At 37.6% G+C, this 22,012-nt stretch overlaps 1 protein-coding gene across 1 annotated transcript in view; it reads left to right on the top strand.

Annotated features, from left to right (window-relative positions):
- CNBD1 (cyclic nucleotide binding domain containing 1) overlaps positions 1-22,012 on the top strand; it is a 511,440-nt gene that overhangs the window by 207,739 nt on the left and 281,689 nt on the right. The window lies entirely within an intron of this gene.

Genomic DNA, 22,012 nt, shown 5'->3' with positions numbered 1-22,012 from the left:
TAAGAGTGCCGGGCTTGTGTGCACCTCTCTCAGGGGAGGCTGTGGGTCGCTGGCCTGGGCTGGGAGTGCCTGATCTTTCTGGGTCTAAGAGTGCCGGGCTTGTGTGCACCTCTCTCAGGGGAGGCTGTGGGTCGCTCGCGCATCTCAGGCTCTGAGAGCAGGGCGCCGGTCTGAGAACACCAGGCTGGGCCTTCGCACACCTCTCTCAGGGGAGGTGAGCTCATCTCAGGCTCTGTAGCATGGCTCAGCGTACTGCCGGCTGGTGAGGCTCCCAGCCCCTCACAGGAGCCAGACCCCATGCTCGGGCGTGCTGGCGGCTCAGGGACCAAGACCTGGTTTCTCTGCCGCACTCTTTCTGGCTCAGCTCCAGGCAAGGCTGTCCTGGGTCTGGGGACTTAAGCCCCTGTCCCTAGCCACCCTGATTCCCACACCCCCCTCCCCTAATCCTTTGCTCTTTCCAAGTGCTTTCAATCAGTCTCCAAGTTAATGCTGGTCCCCAGATGCAGGACACTCTTGTATTAGGGGTATTACTTTCCAATCGGTCGCCTCTGGTGGCTCCCTCCCCCTTTTGTTTATCTTCTGATATCAGTCTGACGTTCCCACTCCACTTTACCTGCCCACTGGTGTCTTCTGCCCCCATAGAGATCCAGACATGTATAATTCTGATCTCCAGCTGATTTCATGGGTGATCGGAGTTCTTTGGTAGGTAATCAGCTCACTTTAGGGTGCAGGTTGAAACAGTGCCTCCTCCTACTTCCCCGCCATCTTATCTCCCCCAGCGATAATCTCTACAGCTTTTTAATATAACTTAAAGTCTGGAATTGTGATGCCTCTAGCTTTGTTTTTCTTTATCAGAATTGCTTAGCTATTCGGGTTCGTTTGTGGTACAAATTTGAGGATTGTTTGTTCTAACTCTGTGAAAAATGCTGTTAGTATTTTGAGAGAGATTACATTAAATCTATAGATTAATTTGGGTAGTATAGACATTTTAACAATATTTATTATTCCAATCCATGAGCATGGTATGCCTTTCTATTTCTTTATGTCATCTTGAATTTCTTTCATCAGTGTTTTATAGTTTTCAGAGTACAGGCCTTCACCTCTTTGGTTATGTTTATTCCTAGGTATCTTACTATTTTTGGTGCTATTGTAAATTGTTTTTAAAATTTCTCTTCCCACTGCTTCATTATTAGTGTATAGAATGCAACAGATTTCTGCACATGGGCTTTATATACTGTGACTTTACTGAATTCATTTATCAATTCCAGTAGTTTTTTGGTGGAGTCTTTAGGATTTCCTAGATGTAGTATCATGACATCTGCAAATAATGAAAGTGTTACTTACTCCTTACCAATTTGGATATCTTTTGTTTCTTTTTGTGGTCTAATTGCTGTGGCTAGGACTTCCAAGACTATATTGAATAAAAGTGGAGAGAGGGTGTTATATGCAACTGGTAAATGAACACTACATCTGAAACTAATGATGTACTATATGTTACAGAATAATTTAATTTAAATTAAAAAAAAAGTGATGAGAGTGGACACCCTTGTCTTGTTCCTCACCTTAGGGGGGGTAAGCTCCCAGTTTTTTCCCTTTGAGTATGGTGTTTCCTGAGGGTTTATCATATTTGGCTTTTATTATGTTGAGGTATGTTCTTTCTAATCCCACTTTGTTAAGGACTTTTATTATGCACAGATGTTGTACTTTGTTAAATGCTTTTTCTGCATTTATTGAGACAAACTTTTTTTCTACTTTTTAATCTTTTATTAACATTTAATGTATTATTAGTCCCCAAACTTATGGTTTTTATCCTTTCTATTATTGATGTTATGTATCATGTTGATTGATTTGTAAATACTGAACTCCCTTGCATCCCAGAAATAAATCCCACTTAATTGTAGTGAATGGTTTTTTATTCTTAAATTCAGTTTGCTAATATTTTGTTGAGGAGTTTTGCATCTATATTCATCAGAGACATTGGTTTGTAGTTCTCTTTTTGTGTATCTTTATCTGTTTTGTATTAGGGTGATAATCATCTCATAGGATGAATTTGGGTTTTCCTTCTATTTTTAGAGTAGTTTGAGTAGAATATGTATTAACTCTTCTTAAAAAGTTTGATAGAATTTGGTATGAAGCTATCTGATCCTGGACTTTGTTTTGTTGGGAGTTTTTTTTTTTTAAATCATGATCCAATATCCTTTCTGGTAATCAATTTGTACAAATTTTATATTTCTTCCTGCTTCAGTTTTGGTAGACTATATGTTTCCAGGAATTTATCCATTTCTTCTAGGTTGTCTAATTTGTTGGCAAATAGTTTTTCATGATATTTTCTTATAATTGTTTGTATTTCTGTGGCCTTGGTTGTTATTTCTCCTCTTACATTGGTGATTTTGTTGATTTGAGTCTCTCTCCGTCAATGAGTCTGGCCAGGGGTTTACCAATTTTGTTGATCTTTTGAAAGAACTAGATCCTGGTTTCAATGATTTGTTGTCTGTTTTTTTAGTTTCTATATCATTTATTTCTGCTCTACTCTTCACTATTTCGTTCCTTTTACTGGTTTTGGGTTTTGTTGCTTTTTTTCTAGCTCCTTTAAGTATAAGGTTAGGTTGTTTATTTGAGATTTTTCTTCCTTCTTGAGGTGGGCCTGTATTATTATAAACTTCCTTCTTAGAACAGCTTTTTCTGCATCCCAAAGGTTTTGGATAATTGTCTTTTCATTTTTGTTTATTTCCATGTACTTTTTGGTTTCCTTTTTTATTTCTTGGTTGGTCCATTCATTGTTAAGTAGCATATTATTTAACCTCCATGTATTCATAGTCTTTCCAGGTTTTTTCTTGTGGTTGATTTCTAATTTCATAGTGTTAACACCCAACTTACAATGATAGGCAGTTCATTTGAACAGAAAACAGTGGCTTTGAATGATATAATGGGCCAGATGAATTTAACAGATATATTCACAACATTCCATCCTAAAATGCAGAATACACATTTCTTTCACAGGTACACAGAGCATTCTGTAGAAAAGATCACACATTAGTCCACAAAACAACCTCAACAATTTAAAAATGATTGCAATTATACCATACATCTTTTCTAAGTCTAATTCTTAACTCATTTTCCTAACATTCAATCAAATCCTGTCTGACCTTTCTTTGTAATATTGCTTGTTTATTATTTATGTTTGTTCCCCTATTGTTTCTTTGCTATAATATATTATAAAATTATTGTAAATGAGTTTTGTCCATGTTTTTAATTTCCTGAATATAAATTCCTACAAATGAAACTGCTAAGTAAAAGGTTATGGACTATGAAACAAAATACAGTTTCAAGCCATTATGAGATTACAAAAACAAATAGGCCACAGCTTTTTTTTTTTTTTTTTTTTTTTTCCTGAGCTCAACCTACATACATGTATGGAACTGTTTCTATGAGGGTCTTATAGGCATCTCTGACTTACCATATCCAAATAGAATTCTTAGTTTCTACTGCCCACCCAGCCTACTCCCAATGATTTTAAAGCTATTTCTTTTCCATTTCACTCTCTCACACTCTATCTCAATAAACAAGACCATGATCTACTGAGTGACAAACCTGGGCATAATACCTGATACTTACTATTCCCTTTTATACCCCAATATCAGTAAGTATTTTCAGGCTTATATTTAAAATATAAGGTTGGTCTGCTTCATTCCATTCACATTGACATCATCTCACCTAGAAGCTGTTAATAGGCTCCTTTGCAAATTCTTGGTATCCACTACTTCTGCCTTCTAGTTTAGTACTAACATACTAACATAGCTGCTGGAATTCTCTTTTCAAAACACAAACTGAATTTCATTGCTTCTCCATTTATTTTAAATCCATTTTATTGATTTACCACTCTTTTCTAACAAAATCCTAAACTCCTTAACAAATCAACAAATAGCCTGAAGAATTTGGCCCTACCCATTCTTCCCAAAGTCCAGTCCCTCTCAATGTCTTCTGACTACCCCAGTCTCAGAGAAAAAAAGTCAGCTTCTTTTCCTCCTTAGGATTTATGATCTTTGTACATGTACTTGCTTCTATTTGAGTAATTATTTCTCAAATATTCTTGTCATGATTTAAAATTTTTATTTATTTTTTTATAAATATATAATGTATTATTAGCCCCAGGGGTCCAGGTATGTGAATTGCCAGGTTTACACACTTCACAGCACTCACCATAGCACATACCCTCCCCAATGTCCATAACCCCACCACCCTCTCCCTACCCCCATACTCCTGGACCTCCTCAGTTTGTTTGTGACATTAAGAGTTTCTTATGGTTTGTCTCCCTCCCAATCCCATCTTGTTTCATTTATTCTTTTCCTACCCCTGAAACCCCTAACGTTGCATCTCCACTTCCTCATATCAGGGACATCATATGTTAGTTGTCTTTCTCTGATTGACTTATTTCGCTAAGCATAATACCCACTAGTTCCAACCACATCATCACAAATGGCAAGATTTCTTTTCTTTTGATTGCTGCATAGTATTCAATTGTATATATATACCAAATCTCCTTTATCCATTCAGCTGTTGATGGACATCTTGGTTCTTTCCATAGTTTGGCTATTGTGGACATTGCTGCTATAAACATTCGGGTTCACGTGCCCCCTCAGATCACTACGTTTGATCTTTAGGGTAAATACCCAGTAGTGCAATTGCTGACTCATAGGGTAGTTCTATTTTCAACATTTTGAGGAACCTCCATGCTGGTTTCCAGCGTGGTTGCACCAGCTTGCATTCCCACCACCAGTGTAGGAGGGTTCCCCTTTCTCCGCATCCTCGCCAGCATCTGTCATTCCTGACATGTTAATTTTAGCCATTCAGACTGATGTGAGGTGGTATCTCATTGTGGTTTTGATTTGTACATCCCTGATGCCGAGTGATGTGGAGCACTTTTTCATGTGTCTGTTGGCCATCTGGATGTCTTCTTTGCAGAAATGTCTGCTCATGTCCTCTGCCCATTTCTTGACTGGATTATTTGTTCTTTGGGTGTTGAGTTTGCTAAGTTCTTTATAGATTTTGGACACTAGCCCTTTATCTGATATGTCGTTTGCAAATATCTTCTCCCATTCTGTCAGTTGTCTTTTGGTTTTGTTAACTGTTTCCCTTGCTGTGCAAAAGCTTTTGATCTTGATAAAATCCCAACAGTTCATTTTTCCCTTGCTTTCCTTGCCTTTGGTGATGTTCCTAGGAAGAATTTGCTGCGGCTGAGGTCGAAGAGGTTGCTGCCTGTGTTGCCTTCAAGGATTTTGATGGATTCCTGTCTCACATTGAGATCCTTCATCCATTTTGATTCTATTTTCATGTGTATATAAGGAAATGGTCCAATTTCATTTTTCTGCATGTGGCTGTCCAATTTTCCCAACACTATTTATTGAAGAGGCTGTCTTTTTTCCATTGGACATTCTTTCCTGCTTTGTCGAAGATTAGTTGACCATAGAGTTGAGGGTCTATTTCTGGGCTCTCTATTCTGTACCATTGATCTATGGGTCTGTTTTTGTGCCAGTACCATACTGTCTTGATGACGACAGCTTTGTAATAGAGCTTGAAGTCCGGAATTGTGATGCCACCAACTTTGGCTTTCTTTTTCAATATTCCACTGGCTATTTGAGTTCTTTTATGGTTCTATATAAATTTTAGGATTATTTGTTCCATCTCTTTGAAAAAATGGATGGGATTTTGATAGGGATTGCAGTAAATGTGTAGATTGCTTTAGGAAGCAAAGACATTTTCACAATATTTGTTCTTCCAATCCATGAGCATGGAACATTTTTCGATTTCTTTGTGTCTTCCTTAATTTCTTTCATGAGTACTTTATAGTTTTCTGAGTATAGATTATTTGTCTCTTTGGTTAGGTTTATTCCTAGGTATCTTATGGTTTGGGGTGCAATTGTAAATGGGACTGACTTCTTAATTTCTTGGTCTTCTGTCTTGTTTGTGTAAAGAAATGCAACTGATTTCCGTGCATTGATTTTATATCCTGACATTTTACTGAATTCCTGTACAAGTTCTAGCAGTTTTGGAGTGGAGCCTTTTGGGCTTTCCACATATAGTATCCTATCATCTGCAAAAAGTGAGAGTTTGACTTCTTTGCCGATTTGGATGTCTTCAATTTATTTTTGTTGTCTGATTGCTGAAGCTAGGACTTCTAGTACTATGTTGAATAGCAGTGGTGATAATGGACATCCCTGCCCTGTTCCTGACCTTAGCGGAAAAGCTCTTAGTTTTTCTCCATTGAGAATGATATTTGCGGTGGGTTTTTCATAGTTGGCTTTGCTGATATTGAGGTATGTGCCCTCTATCTCTACACTTTGAAGAGTTTTGATCAGGAAGGAATGCTGTACTTTGTCAAATGCTTTTTCAGCATCTATTGAGAGTATTGTATGATTCTTGTTCTTTCTTTTACTAATGTATTGTATCACATTGATTGACTGGCAGATGTTGAACCAACCTTGCAGTCCTGGAATAAGTCCCACTTGGTTGTGGTGACTAATCTTTTTAGTGTACTGTTGGATCCTTTTGGCTAGTATTTTGGTGAGAATTTTTGCATCTGTGTTCATGAAGGATGTTGTTCTGTAATTCTCTTTTTTGACGGGGTCTTTGTCTGGTTTTGGGATCAAGGTGATGCTGGCTTCATAAAATGAGTTTGGAAGTTTTCCTTCCATTTCTATTTTTTAGAACAGTTTCAGGAGAATAGGAATTAATTCTTCTTTAAATGTTTGGTAGAATTCCCCTGGGAAGCTGTCAGGCCCTGGGCTCTCATTTGTTGGGAGACTTTGATGACTATTTCAATCTCCTTACTGGTTATGGGCTGTTCCGGTTTTCTCTTTCATCCTGATTCAGTTGTGGTAGTTTTTATGTCTTTAGGAATGCATCCATTTCTTCCAGATTGTCTAATTTGTTTGTGTAGAGTTGCTCATAATATGTTCTTATAATTGTTTGCATTTCTTTGATGTTGATCTCTCCTCTTTCATTTATTGCATTTCTTTGATGTTGATCTCTCCTCTTTCATTCATGATTTTATTAACTTGGGTCCTTTCCCTTTTCTTTTTGATACGTCTGGCCAAGGTTTTATCAATCTTATTAATTCTTTCAAAGAACAAGTTTTGTTGATTTGTTCTATTGTTTTTTTGGTTTCTATTTTATTGATTTCTGCTCTGATCTTTGTTATTTCTCTTCTCCTGTTGGGTTTAGGCTTTCTTTGTTGTTCTTTCTCCAGCTCCACTAGGTGTAGGGTTAGGTCGTGTGTTTGAGACCTTTCTTGTTTCTTGAGAAAGGTGTGTATTGCCATATATTTTCCTCTCATAACTGTGTTTCCTGTGTCCCACAGATTTTGAACCATTGTGTTTTCATTATCATTTGTTTCCATGAATTTTTTCAATTCTTCCATAATTTCTTGGTTGACCCATTCATTCTTTAGGAGGATGCTGTTTAGTCTCCATGTATTTGGTTTTTTTCTAAATTTCCTCTTGTGATTGAGTTCTAGCTTCAGAGCACTGTGGTCTGAAAATATGCAGGGAATGATCCCAATCTTTTGATACCATTTGAGACCTGATTTATGACCCAGGATGTGATCTATTCTAGAGAATGTTCCACGTGCACTAGAGAAGAATGTGTATTCTGTTGCTTTGGGATGGAATGTTCTGAATGTATCTGTGATGTCCATCTGGTCCAGTGTGTCATTTAAGGCCTTTATTTCCTTGTTGATTTTTTGCTTGGATGATCTGTCTACTTCTTTGAGGGGAGTGGTAAAGTCCCCTACTATTATTATATTCTTGTCTATATGTTTCTTTGATTTTGTTATTAATTGGTTTATATAGTTGGCTTCTCCCATCTTAGGAGCATAGATATTAAAACGTTAGATCCTCTTGTTGGACAGACCCTTTGAGTATGATATAGTGTCCTTCCTCATTTCTTATTATAGTCTTTGGCTTAGAATCTAATTGATCTGATATAAGGATTGCCACCACAGCTTTCTTCTGATATCCATTAGCATGGTAAATTGTTTTCCACCCCCTCACTTTAAATCTAGAAGTGTGTTTGGGTCTAAAATAAGATTCTTGTAGGCAGTATATTGATGATTTTCTGTTTTTTGTTTTTGTTTTATTATTATTATTATTATTATTATTATTATTATTATTTAATACATTCTGATACCCTTGGTCTTTTGATTGGGGCAATTAGTCCATTTACATCAGGGTAACTATTGAGAAATAATGAATTTAGTGTCATTGTATTGCCTGTAAGGTGATTGTTACTTTCTGATCTACTACTACTACTACTACTGCTCTGTTCCTTTCTGATCTACTGCTTTTAGGCTCTCTCTTTGCTTTGAAGACCCCTTTCAATATTTCCTGTGGAGCTGGTTTGGTGTTTACAAATTCTTTTATTTTTTGTTTGTACTGGAAGCTTTTTATCTCTCCTTCTATTTTCAATGATAGCCTAGCTGCATATAGTATTCTTCGCTGCATGTTTTTATCATTTAGTACTCTAAATATATCATCCCAATTCTTTCTGGCCTGCCAGGTTTCTGTGGATAAATCTGCTGCCAACCTAATATTTTTACCATTGTATGTTACAGACTTCTTTTCTCAGGCTGCTTTCAGGATTTTCTCTTTATGTCGCCAAGTGTCACTCTCGCCAGCAAGAACGACACGGAGACACGCGCGGAGGCAAACTTCTTTAATGGCTTCTTTTTATCTTCTTCCCCCTCTGGCGCAGCACAGCACGCAGCTCCCGCCGCCCCGCTCGGGTGCCGCCGCCGCCTCCAGGGCCGCGCGCCGCCCCTCGGCGCATGCTGCCACCTCTGCCACCGCCATGGTCCGGGCTGCGGCCCCCTCCGGCCAGCACAGCGCGGTGAGGCCTGGCTCCCGGCAGGCCCGCCCCCCTACAAGTACATTCAAGCATATATACACCAGCAGCTTAGCCCGCCTAGCCAATCACCACAGTGCTCATGCACCTCCCGCGTGAGTGGACCTAAATGAACAGCCAATCATATTCAGTCCCTTACAGCTCTTATAGTAGGCCTCCTGTACTGGCTCCCGACATCTCCCCCTTTTTTATTTATTTATAATGGCTGATATTGTGCCTGTCTTAGGTTGCCAATCCTCAGCACACATGCTTACCTGGTCGAAGAGCCCCTGTCTTAGGTTGCTATGGTGTGGGATCAGTCTTACCCGTCTTTGACTACCGATCTAGCATACTTAGCCATATCTGTGGGGAGGTACCAGCTTCAAGAGCCATCATGGCTTGAACCATGAGGTGTTATTGTCCTTGATTGCGACGGACACGGCCACACACCCAACGTAACATTAGTATGTTAGCTGTGATTAAGAGAACAGCCATGGCACCAAGTCCAGCCCACTATTTGAGGAACGAAACAGATTGCTGTAACATTTTTTTCCACTCACTAACAGGTGCAATAGTTACTTTGGTAGAATTTATGGATATAAATTGAGCTAGTAATTGCCTAGTTAAATTTTGAAATTGACGGTTCCAGGTACCATTAAGCATATTTCCTAACTGTCTAGAGAGGTTAGCTGCTAAGGATAAGTTGTTATGAGCTATAGGGGTGATACAAAGTCTGGCCATATTATGTATGCATCCTATCGACACAATTGACTCTAGGATATCAAGTTGTTCCTGTACAAGATCAACCCTTTGATTTACAATAAGGATCCCAGCATGCAAATGTCCGTTAATTTGTTCTTGCGTAGCCAATGCTTCAGCGACCATTCCTGTGACGTTGTTGAGCGCAGCTGCTGTCTGTACTGAGGTTGTCAATGCTACCGCGGCAGCAGTAGCAGCGGCGGCGGATGCTGCGATAGCTGCAATAATGGCTGCTGTTATTCCAAAGTCTCGTTTATGTCGAAGCAGCACCGGCAGGTTGTCGGGGTTCACCTGTACTGGCATCGGGATATACGTCGGTATCTTGGCTATTACTGCCGAGTCTCCCACCGTGGTGTTCCAACATTCTGATAGCAGACAATTCTGGGACTCACAAGAGAGACTAGATGACTTGTTAATTGTAGAAGCATTAAAAACTATGAAGAGAAAGGGAGCTCTAACACAGACGGGCGTTGGTGAGTAACTTATATGCTTAGCTGAGGTGCAATTGCAAGTAACATTTGTTTCAAATCGAGAGCCTACGTGATAGTTGTACGTACAGTTATGCCTCGTAGACCCATTAATAAAGTGAAGGCTTTCCAAGCCTGTACATGCCTGTGCAGCGTTGCAGAACAGCCACCTATCTAGAAGGTGAGCTGACGCGCCTTGCGCCGGGTCTTGGTAGGTATAATTATAGCCAAAAAAGGTGGAGTTACAGTAAGTGGGGATTTTAGGACTGAATGAGAATCCTGTTCCCACCCAAACTCCTGAGAGGCTACTATGGCAGCCACTCGTGCAGTGCAGCTCGCACAATAGCAGGCCTTGGTGCAGCAAGGTTTATACGGAGGAGGCCCCTCGTAAGGTGGCGCTGTTGGGGCTGGGCGCGTGGGCATAGGATCTAAGTTATCTACCACTTCCGTCTTTGTTTGTAACTGTGCCATAGCTCCTTCTTTCGCTTTTAATTTCAGCTGCGCCATAACTTCCCCCTGCATTTTGAGCTGCGCCATGGCCTTTTTTAGTTCCTCCTCCTTTTTTGCAAGCTCTCTTTTCATTTCTTCCACTCTCTGATCATCAGAGGGACCCCCTCCCGTCACTTTTCTCTTATCACCCGAATGGGCGTTTTCCTCGTCCGAGCTTTCTTCTAAGCTTTCACTTTCAGAACTGGAATATCTCGAGGATCCTTTGCAAGACTCCTCTTTTACCTGTTCTAAGATCTCTCCTCCCTGTAGAACCGCCTTGCGTATGGGGTCGCGGGAGGATTGTAAGCCGACCTTCACTAAGGACCAAACAGCGAGAGTTCCCGGCATAGTGCGCGGGTCGCGCCTGAGGTCCTCCCCTAGATATTCCCATTGGGGAATATTAAGCAATCCCTCCTCTAAGAACCACGGAGCGGTTTGACCCACTTCTTTTAGAAATAAGCAAGCCTTCTTATTTTTCAAAGGGGTCCCATTTGCTTTAAGAATGTCAGTTAGCGGCCCCAACATTTTATATGTGGCCATCTCATTTCCCATCCCGGAAAGCTTTACTCTCGTCCTTATCCTAGGAACTTTGCAGCCATCTCGTTTCCCATCCCGGAAAGCTTTCTACGCTCGTCCTTGACTTGAGGAACTTTCCCTGTCACTAGACAGAAATAGGTGCACTCTTTACCTGATTGTTGCCTAACTCCACGCGTCTCTTCTGCACGAGTTCCCCGGTTTCGGCACCACTTGTCGCTCTCGCCAGCAAGAACGACACGGAGACACGCGCGGAGGCAAACTTCTTTAATGGCTTCTTTTTATCTTCTTCCCCCTCTGGCGCAGCACAGCACGCAGCTCCCGCCGCCCCGCTCGGGTGCCGCCGCCGCCTCCAGGGCCGCGCGCCGCCCCTAGGTGCCCGCTGCCACCGCTGCCGCCCCCATGGTCCGGGCTGCGGCCCCCTCCGGCCGGTGCGGTGCGGCGAGGCCTGGCTCCCGGTGGGCCTGCCCCCCTACAAGTACATTCAAGCATATATACACGGGCAGCTTAGCCCGCCTAGCCAATCACCACAGTGCTCATGCACCTCCCGCGTGAGTGGACCTAAATGAACAGCCAATCATATTCAGTCCCTTACAGCTCTTATAGTAGGCCTCCTGTACTGGCTCCCGACAGCCAAGACTTGTAAATTTTACTATTAGATGACAGGGTGTGGACCTATTCTTACCGATTTTGAGGGGGGGTTCTCTGCACCTCCTGGATTTTGATGCTTGTTCCCTTTGCCATATTAGGGAAATTTTCTACAATAATTCTTTCCAATATACCTTCTGCTCCCCTCTCTCTCTCTTCGTCTTCTGGAATTCCAATTATTCTGATGTTGTTTCATTTTATGGTATCACTTATCTCTTGAATCTCCCTTCGTGGTCCAGTAGTTGTTTGTCTCTCTTTTGCTCAGCTTCTTTATTTTCTGTCATTTGGTCTTCTGTAATACTAATTCTCTCTTTGCCTCCTTTATCCTAGCAGTAAGAGCCTCCATTTTTTATTGCACCTCATTAATAGCTTTTTTTATTTCAACTTGGTTAGATTTTAGTTCTTTTATTTCTCCAGAAAGGGCTTTCTTTTCTCCAGACCGGGTGTCTCTAATATCTTCCATTCCTTTTTCAAGCCCAGCTAGCATTTGAGAATCGTCATTCTGAACTCTAGATCTGATGTATTAACAATGTCTGTATTGATTAGGTCCCTAGCCTTTGGTACTGCCTCTTGTTCTTTTTTTTGTGGTGAGTTTTTTTTCTTGTCATTTTATCCAGATAAGAATATATGAAGGAGCAAATAAAATACTAAAATTGTGGCAAAGACCCCAGGAAAACGTGTTTTAACCAAATCAGAAGAGACCCCAAATCATGGGGGAGAGAAATGGGGTAAAGAAGTTTAGAAAAAAAATTAAAAGACAGAACAAATAAGGAAAAAATACAAAAAAGAAAAAAATCTATATATATTAGACTGGTGACTAGAACAGGGTTACTCACTTAGTTTTGGGAGTATTTTGTTTTCTGAGAGGAAATACCTCCCAAAATTTTAAATAATGAAAAACATATATAAGGGTAAAGACAATGAAGGGATGGAATATGATTATAAAAATGAAAAAAAAATTTTAATTTCTAAAAAAGGAGTTCATAAGGTAAGTTGGTTGGATGGATAATGAAAAAGAAAGTGGAAAGAATTTGCTCAGGCTGGAGACTAGAACAAGCACTGTACTGTACTAGATTTAGGGTGTATTTTGATCTATTAGAAGAAGTTATACCCCACATTTTTTAGAATAAAAAACCCTATGTGTATAGAATAAATAAGCTTAGAAACAATGAAGGATAAAATATGACTATCATAATGAAGTTTCTAAAAAGTTTTTTTTAAATGAAAAGTATTGTTAAGATAAACTAGTTAAAAAATGTTAAAAGAGGGGCGCCTGGGTGGCTCAGTGGGTTAAGCCGCTGCCTTCGGCTCAGGTCATGATCTCGGGATCCTGGGATCGAGTCCCACATCGGGCTCTCTGCTCGGCAGGGAGCCTGCTTTTCTCTCTCTCTCTCTCTCTTTCTGCCAGCCTCTCTACCTACCTATGATCTCTCTCTCTGTCAAATAAATAAATAAAATATTTAAAAAAAATGTTAAAAGAGGAAAGGGTAAAAGTTAAGAAAAATTTAGAAGAAGAAAAAAATATTAAAAATATTTAAATTAACTGCAAGACTAAGGAATCATGGGGAGAAAGCCATGAATTCCATGCTTTGCTTTCTCCTCCTCTGGAATTCTGCTGTTCTCCTTGGTGAGTGAACTTGGTCTTGGCTGGATTTTTTGTTGATCTTCAAGGGAAGGGGCCTGTTTTAGTCATACTCAAGAGTCTTTGTCTGAGGCAGAATTGCAGCACCCTTTCCAGGGGCCAGGCTAAGTAATCTTGGGTTTGCTTTGGGGAGCTTTTGTTCCCTGAAGGCTTTCTGTAGAGTTCCGGGGGACAGGAATGAAAATGATGGCCTCCCAATTTCTGGCCAGAAGGAGCCAAGAGCCTGGGGCCCCACTCCTCAGTGCGCCCTCAGAGAAAATCTTTTAGTCACTCCATCTCCCTCGCCCCCAGCTGCGCCCAGGACTGTGACCAAGCATCTCTGTCTCTGGAACACAGCTCCCCCTGGAGTCTCCACACCCTGCAGATCCCTGAGCTCTTCCAGGCGGGGGTCTCCCCAGATCTTGTGGGGATCCCACTCACAGAGCACTGGCCTGTGCCACAGATTACAGTTCAAGGTAATCCCGAGTTGATAGCTCCTTCTTCGGCTTTGTCTCTGTAGCTGGCTTTCCTGCTCTAATACCTGCGAGCTCTGCAAAACTTAGGCACCCCAGATCCTTCTGTGACCCTGTGGGACCTGGCAACATGCTGTCCCCATGTGGGCTTCATCCCGGTTTAGCCTCTGGAGCGATGTCCCTCAATGGAGCAGACTTTTGAAAGGCTTGATTTTGTGCTCCTTTGCCTTGCCACTTGCCAGGAGCCGGCCCCTCCCCCCAGGGTCTATATTCTCATCGTTTTGGATTCACTTCTCCACCAGTCCTACCTTTCAGAAAGTAGTTGATTTTCTGTTTCTAGAATTGTTGCTCTTCTTCTCTTTGATCTCCTGTTGGATATGTGGGTGTTCTGAATGATTTGATAAGCTATTTAGCTCATCCCCTGACACCTGATGTTGTCTCAGCCTACTACTTCTCTGCCATCTTGATTCTTCCCCCTTTGCCATGACTTTTAAAGGCCGTCTGGCTACTCATCATTCTATTTGCCCTTACATGTTCATTTCTGAGAGAAGCCTCCCGTGAACAGCCATTATCAAGAACTTGCATCTCCACTACATACACATTTTCTTTCTTTTTTAACACAGTATATAGTTATGTATTTACTGTTTTTCTTTTGTGTTGCTAAGGGAATTACAGGCTGTATGCAGTCTATAATTTTGGACAAAGTCTTCAAGGTCATTATTGAAGCTTAACTATAGTTGCTATTATGTGATCCTATAAAGTACTTTTAATTTTTAATCATAGAAAGAATACATGTTCATTATAAAAATACCAACATTACGTGGAAATATTAGGAATAAAGTATCATTTACTTTAAATCCCACAACTTTGATGTTATCACCATTAACACTTCTGTGGCCATCCTTTCAATTATCTCTTTAATACTATATTAAAAAATATTGTGTTTATAAAAACGAGATGACAATATGTATTCTGAGTTTGTAGGGACATATATTTTAAATTGCCATTTAGAAAATTGGCTCATTTCCACCATTTCTTCTTCCTTTCCTCTTCAGATAACACTTCCCTAAAATGTCGACCTAGTGCTGTATAGATATATGTACATAATGTATGATCAGAAGAATTTATTATTGCTAATTTATAACAATGAAGTAATATTGATATACTTTAGATTGTTTTTTTCAATTACCAACTCACAGAAATATCTCCAGGTGATGGTTATAGAGTCAATAAATTTTTAATGTATTTGTAGTGTTTTTAACATAATCTTCCAATTGAGAGACACACTTTATAAACTACACTACAATAAACATTTTTGTGATGATGCCTATACTTCGGGTCCCAAGAGTTGGAACTCTGGGTCAGGGTATGCTTATTATTGCTTTAACATATATTCCCATTTATTATTTCTAAAAACTCACTGTAATGTAAGATAACATCCTAACCTTTGCACCCCACTAAGCCTTATAATTAATGATAATGATTCTTTTAATTTTTGATACTGTGTGGAGATAAAATAATTATTTTAATTAAAGTTTCCTAATTATTAGTGATGTTATGCTTTTTTTTTTTCATATTTTTATTCGCCATTTGGTTACACTTGTCTATGAATTGGTTTTTTACCTCCCCTTAAGTTTTTTAATTGAGTATACCTAACTCATACTTTTACATTTGTTTCATATATACAATGTTGTGATTCAACTTCTCTATTTTTATGCTACATTCTGCCCTGGTTTTTACATCCTTTTTTTCCCTATCAGTTGTTTATCTTTTTTATTAAAAAATAAGAGTTGTTTTTTTACCAATAATATTGTCATTTTTACTAGACCTGTTTTTCCTAAGATTTTGTATTGATTTTGTGCTTAATGTCTTTTGTCTTAAAAAGTTTAAATTTTTATATAGTGAGATACTTTCACTTTTTCTTTTATATCACCTGTTTTCTTTCTTGGTTTTAGCAATGGTATTTTTAATTTCTCTGTCATTTATAAAGAGAAATTTGAATTTCTTCTACAGTTGATATTGTTTAAGTTTTACATTTTAGCCTTTAATTCCTGTGGCATGCCTTTTTTATACTGCATGAGTTAAAGGGCCCCACTTTATTTTATTTCATATCCTATCTGTGTGTCAGAAATATTTTTTCCAATGTAATTGAAATATCTATTATCTTTGTGTTCCGATAAGTATTGTGATCTCTTTCCAGAGTCTTTTTTTCCACCTCCTTTACTTGGTCCTAATTTCTACTTGTAATTATATTCTCATTATTCTATTTTTATTTTCTCATTATTTTTCTTAAAGTCCATTTTTAAATGCCACTTGAAAATATTTGTGAAATTAGGTGGAATAAAAAAATAATAATAAAGTATATATATAATAAAACTAAAGCCTAAACTAGAATTAAAGGGTAGCACATAATTATAGAATAATTTAAATCCTAAAGCCTAGTTATACCTCAATAATTAACACATGAAGAAAACAACATCTAAGATTTTTAAAATAAACTATATCTTTAAACTTTGGAGAAAGAAACATGAGTTAAAATATTTTTTTAACAAAATGTATGCGATTATATAGTATCTATATGTTTCATATAATTATATAATGTGTATATAACATTAATTTAGGTGACAACTCTCAAATTAATTTAACTAAAATCTTTTCTGGACACTAAGAAGGAGATAGGATGAGCTTTAAATAATCCTAAAATCTCATGAATCTTTTTCATCTTTCTAATTTAGAATTAATTTTTTTTTATTCCAGGTCCCCTTCTCTTCATAAAGTTCTGAGACAATTTCAGTTGAGCTCTATGGCAAAATGTATTTTGTTACCTTAAACACCAGGTACTTGATTCAATGATGCATGACAAAGCAAGAGCTCTTGAAACTTTACATACATCAGAACCACCTGGAAAGTTTGTGAACTAAATGTATTGCTGCATCCTAATCCCAGACATTCTGATTCACATGGTCTGGAATGTGCATTTCTAAGAAGTCTCCAGGTGATGTTGATCAAAGCACCAAACTTGGGGTGGGGGGGTACCTAAGATCAGAATTGAAAGACTTTTGTCTATGGGAGATAATGTGAAATTGAGCAAAAACTCAAAGTGAAGAAAATAGAGTAATATTAATGTAAAAAAAATTTTTTTTAATCTAAAGAAGTTGAGGTAAAGCAGATGGGCTGAGAAATATAACTATAAAAATGTGGTACAGAATCCACTTACGACCTAATTTTCTCTTAACTCTAGTTAAGAACACCTGCACTTACTTGTTCTTGAGCTTTCTTACTAAGCTTCTTACTGAGCTTTCCAGCCCTTGAATTCATAGAGTACATTTGTTCAATTCTCTAGATTTTGGATTGCCTTATTAGATTCTCTTCTTGCCTGTATGGTGGCAGTCTGATACCTACTTCTTTCTAATTTTACTGGTTTTCAATCTTGATTTTCATCGAAGAGCTACCAGTTTTATCAGCCAAATGACACTTTTTATTCATTAACTACCACTTGATTCCACCTTATCTGCCTTTTTCCTGTGCTCCTTACCATCTGTATTCTGAGGCTTTGCCTGCATAACTGCAGCTCAAGTAAAGTTAATCAAAGAGAATGCTTATCTATGTAGTTTTCTTCTCTAATTTCATGCAAGGTTGACCTAATGGTCAGAGATCATTTGCTATTTAGAAATCAGCTACATAAGAAAATTAAGGAATTAAAAAATTGTTTGTTTCTTTTTTCCCCTCAAAGTATTTGTGAAGGTTTTGTGGTAGGAACTAATAAAACTCAACTTTTATTTATTTGTTTTATAAAGATCATCATGGTTTTGTAGACAATATGTATAATTCTCACTTGTATCTAGTGAGAACTTAGGTCAAAAGGGATAAATGTTTACCCCCCAAAAAGCAGGAGAGAATATAAAGAAAAGTATAAATGGAGTTTAGGTAGAAGAATGAAAAGATCAAGCAGCAAGGTGGAGTGATAGAGTGCTGAGGGTTGTATATGTGTGCTGATTAGGGGAAGAATTAGTTCATAGCCAGGAATGTATTAACAAGCTAAAGTATGAAAGATAACTTTCACTGTGGATGGGAACATATATATTAAAGACACAAGCATACAAGATTAAGGCCAGAAGGGAAAAAGTTTTCAGATTCCATCTGTGAATAATCACTGCTGGATCTTTATTATTGAGTCCTTTTTTGTGGTTTGTTGTGAGGAACTAAGGAGAGATTAAAAATTTAAATAGTGCTGTTAAGAATACACATCATGAAATAACTATTATTTCGCAGTGTAAGACATGTTAAAAGAAGTATGCACTTTTTTGTTTTTATTATCTCCTAACTTTTCAATCTGTGTATTCATGTGTAATCTTATACCAGTCATTTACAAAAATTCATTTATAATTTCCTTACATCTAGCATGGGCTAAAAAAGGAAAGTAATCCCAAGCTTCTTCTAATTCTAAAACATCCATTTGGAAGTATGTAGAAGTGGTGGTATATTTATTATTTATATTTATTATAAACCCTTGAAAACAAAATGCTATATTTTTTTCCAAAAAGATAGATGATATTGTTGGCATCAATTACTAAAATGTTCTTACCGTGTCTCTGGAATAAACTGGTAATAGGGTGATACATATTTTTCTTATTTTAAAATCGCATAGAGCTTAGGGGTGCCTGTGGCTCAGTTGGTTAAGCATCCAGACTCTTAATCACAGGTCTTGAACTCAAGACCCACGTTGAAGATAACTAAAATAATAATAGTAATAATAATAATAATAAAATTTCATAGTACTTGATATGCATATAATAGTCATCATCTTTGGGATCCTACTATGCTAGGTACACTTCAAGATGCTTTATGTTAGGTACACTTCAAGATGCTTTATGTGCTAACATATAAAATAATTTTCTGGCATAGATTTTCTTTATTAGCTTTGTTTTATAGAAAATGAAACTGAGGGACAGTGAAGTCTAAAGTGGTCAAAGTTACCCTCTTCATAGTGGTGAAGCTGACTCTAGAACTCATTAGCTTAATATGATATGCTGTAACAAAAATACATTTTTTTGTTGTTGTTGTTATTGAAGTAGGTTATTTCAATTTGTAGTTACAGCTTTTCAGGTATCTTTTTCCAATGATACTTAAAAATGTACCTGGAGACAGGTCTGGGATTAAGATGAGATGCCAAATTTAAGGGGAGGCATACCCAAAACTCTAAGTAGTCAAGTTAAAATATTTGGTGAATATTTTGAAAAATCAAGATTAATATAAAATACTATGATTAACAAAATGCAAATTGTTTTTGTTTGTTTTGTGATTCTGACTTTTTGTTCAATGATGAGTCCTGTCATTTCCCACCAGCCCAGGATTTCTAAATAATCAGGTGCTTGGGGCCTTGCTAGGTGGATTTATTTTCATAAATCAACAATGGTGTGTGAACTGACTGGGCAATGCAGGGTTTTATATCTATTCATTTTTGTTGTTGGTGTAAAACATTTTTTTAAAAGATTTTATTTATTTATTTGACAGATCACAAGGAGGGAGAGAGGCATGCAGAGAGAAGAGAGAGAGGGGAGGAAGCAGGCTCTCTGCTTAGCAGAGAGCCTGATGTGGGGCTTAATCCCAGGACCCTGGGATCATGACCCAAGCCAAAGGCAGAGGCTTTAACCCATTGAGCCACCCAAGCGCCCGAATGCAGAACATTTTATTAACATTTTCCATATAGCTCAAATTATGGGAGGGTATTTTAGTATGAATATATAGAGGGCAAATATATATATATATATATATATATATATATATATATATATATATATATATATATATTTTTGCTCAGGTTCCAATATAGTTCCATGTGGCTTTGATAGATGAATATATTGTGATTTACTGATCCAGAAAATATGATTGTGTATTTCTATTACATTCCTTTAATTTTCAGTTATTCAAATCTCAAGTCTAGTGGTAACCTTAATTCATGCTTTCATTGAATGCAGTCTGGCAAGGATTATGTCAGTTTGTTAAGCCAGATTAAAACTGATATTTTTGTAATTCTTACTAGGAATGTTTCCTGACTTTTAGTTTTAAGTCAATATTTGAAATATAAGTATTTTTGTTTATTCTTGGTTCTTCTGGCTTCATAGGTTATATTATCAAGATAAACAATAACTTGAATAAAATTCTTATAAAAATGTCATTTGTTTTGTAAGGACCTATTTAGAAACTGTCCCTGCTCCCCTTCCCCCAGGGGATTTACTTGGAGACAAGTCCCAGAAACCAGCTTCAGGTAACAAAGCCCAGATAAAAATGTGGATCAGGCCAGGTGGAGACATCTGATCAGTGGGTAGGATGCATACTGTCTCCCTGGTTACCAAGGAGTATGGGCCCCGCCCTTTGGGAGCCTTTTGGGCACCAATCCAAATCAAGGTGTAATAGGCTGGTTCAAATGTTTACTAGGGTAAATTGTAACTCAGTTGGTCACCTAGCGTCATTGTGGAGTTTCCTGTGTGTGTTACAATCTCATTGGCCACCTGTGCGTGGCCAGGACCAACTACATGGCCTTTGCCCTTCCTTAAAAGCTAGTCTGTGAAACAGAGAAGGGTCACCCCCTCTTGTAAGAGGTGTGGCCCTGAACGTATGGTTAGATTCTTGATGCTTGGTGTGAAATAAAGCTTTGCTTGACCTTCACTTTGTATCAGTCTCGCTCCTTTAATCATGGACACATTATTGGGGCATAACAGGTAGGCATTATGCCTATTCCTTAGGCATAATGACAAGACAGGGAAGAAAATGATATTTAGAACCAAGCTGAAGCTGTGTTTGACACTGTGAGTATTATTTGAAATCTGAGGTTCTTCATGTTTTTTGACTAGATAATAGGAAAACAGCAACTATTTAAATTTACAGTGTTGTTGTTAAGGTAAATGAGGCAATATAAGTAAAAGTGCTTTGAAAATGTTAAGATGCTATTCAGATGTTAATTATTTTTATTATTATATGCATTTATTTTTTCCTGGAAGGGAATAGAGAAAATTAAAGCGATATAAAGTGGAAGTAAAATGTAAACGGGAACATTTAAGAAGTAATCATTAGGATCTAAATTGTAATAGTGTTTCTCATTCTGCTACTTCCTAAGAATAGACTCTTGCTGGGACAATGGTTTCATTCCTAAGAAACTTCACAATGTTGAAAATTATTTTATAAAATGATTATTTCAGTGAAGGAAAAGGATTGGAAGATGAAGAAATTTATCTTCAAAATAAAGAAGATATTTTCCTGTAGGAATTACAATACTGAAAAAATTTTATAGTATAATTGCAGAGTTCTAAATTCCACACATCACTGAACCAGTCTAGCATTGATAATGAATATCAGCATCTGAAGAATAATGGCTTTTCTTTTCCTAAAACCACTGACACAGAAATTAATGCAGTGCTTCTTAATCATCTTTGTCACACATTTTTATGATAAATAAAACACCAAGCACTCAAATTTTTATTCCTACCCAGAAATCTTACATCTTTTAAAATCAAATTGTAACCAGTAACTGTAAGATAAATACAATTCATACTTTTTAATTGATCATATAATAGTAAATAAAATTATAAAATTTTACACTGTACTAAACTTTTATTATTAAAAAAAATCATCTTTCTAACATACCAGGAAGAAGATAGTTACAAGGATTATTAGAATAAATAGGAGGTTTGGCATGATTTTGGGTAGTTAAGAAAGTATGTAGAGATGATACAAAATGTAATGTAGTAATGATAAACATTAAAATAAAATTCACTTTTTTTTAAGTAAATTGATAGTCCTGAAACTTGAAAGCAACGTGGGGAATTTATTAGCAAGTAGCAGTGGCTTAAGGAAAAAGTGAAATATTTCATTTTTTAAATAAGTATTTATGAGCATCTCTTAAATACCAAGCCCTATTCATGGGACAGAACCTAATTTAGACGCTGCCTTCATTTTGCTTATTTACTAGTAGAAGACAACTAGCAATAACAACAACAACAAAAAATACAAGATGTTTCAGAAAGTGATTAGTGTTATGGAGAAAGATTAGGGAATTATGGGTCTGGGTAGGAGTAGAGGTGAATAAGTTGTATCTAGAAGTTTTCAGAAAAAGTCTCACTGAGAAGCTGACATTTGAGCAGAAT

The sequence above is a fragment of the Mustela nivalis genome (assembly GCF_964662115.1).
Source record: "Mustela nivalis genome assembly, chromosome: 2".
Taxonomy (NCBI): Eukaryota; Metazoa; Chordata; class Mammalia; order Carnivora; family Mustelidae; genus Mustela; species Mustela nivalis.
The sequence above is the reverse complement of the archived record's forward strand: the minus strand, read 5'-3'. Positions and strand labels throughout refer to the sequence as shown.